The sequence below is a fragment of the Morone saxatilis genome, unplaced genomic scaffold (assembly GCF_004916995.1).
Source record: "Morone saxatilis isolate NCDOM2014 unplaced genomic scaffold, NCSU_SB_2.0 Contig12, whole genome shotgun sequence".
In the NCBI taxonomy this organism is placed as follows: domain Eukaryota; kingdom Metazoa; phylum Chordata; class Actinopteri; family Moronidae; genus Morone; species Morone saxatilis.
In genome coordinates, this window is record NW_023339674.1 from 1,353,444 (window position 1) to 1,354,568 (window position 1,125).

The 1,125-nt window shown below is 37.2% G+C and overlaps 1 protein-coding gene across 1 annotated transcript in view; it reads left to right on the plus strand.

Annotated features, from left to right (window-relative positions):
- LOC118321960 (interferon-induced protein with tetratricopeptide repeats 5-like) overlaps nucleotides 1-1,125 on the plus strand; it is a 5,110-nt gene that overhangs the window by 594 nt on the left and 3,391 nt on the right. The window lies entirely within an intron of this gene.

Sequence of the window (1,125 nt, forward strand, 5' to 3'; positions counted from 1 at the left end):
AAAAAATGTAAATATATTAATGTAAAATTATTGATCTGGAACCAATAGATAATTAATACCCAATGTCACAGTTCCCTTCAGCTCGATGGAGTGTTTCAACATCATTCAACTGTTTGCTTTCCATGTCAGTTTTATTGTTGTGGTTTAGTCTTACTGCTCTCACAGAGTTATTTTCAGCAGCGGCAGTCATCGATTTCAGAAAAACGCTCTAAAAACCACGTACACTACAATAAGTGTCAGACAAACAGAGTTAGAGACTAGCCAGTGAACAAAAAGGAGCATTACTGTAAGCAGTTACAGAAACAGATATTTACCTCAGGAGTTGGTAAAGAGCAAACAGAGCTAAAGGAGCTAAAAGAGAGCGAATGTTGAACTCACATCCAGCAGAAACAAGGCTCTAGATTAATGATAATGTTAAAGTTATTAACAGTGTAACTGTCCGCAAACTGTCTGGCTGAAAAATAAGTCTTTGCAGGTTTAAAAAGTTCTGAATTGTTGTACTCTATTGTGTATTATACTGACAGATATTCATAAGTTTCTGGCCCACCCCATTGCTATTGGGGAGGTTAAACAATGGAAACACCTGTCAGTACAATATAGGTCAACAGCACCACAAACTGCAGCCACCAAAAAGATCATACAGTTAGATCAACACTCAACATTATAAGCTTCATGAGGAGGATTTATTGCAGAACTGTTGTATTAGACTGCATTCCTTTTAGCCTGGTGAACCTAATACTGTAAACTGAACTCAGTGTATACTTCCTGATTGTGATGCTGCAGTTGTGGTTAAAACTGTTTCAGCACTGTGAGAGATGACAGTGTTGACAGGGGGAACTTATTAACAGAGGCAGCAAGGAGCTTTTAAACCTGAATTCATTGATTTTTGGATTGATTTACATGCAGGGCTCACCTCAGGAAACTATTTTGACAATTTGAAACAGATTTCTTTACACTTTTTACTCGTACCCAGTATAATAGCACAATGTTCACTGGATTAACAGGTAATGTTGCTGCCACACTGAACAGCTCCATCTGCTGCAAGTAAAATATTTTTCAGTTGAATGATGGCAGAGAGCTGAACAATGAGCATCAATGATTTTAACATAAAACCACAGATATAAA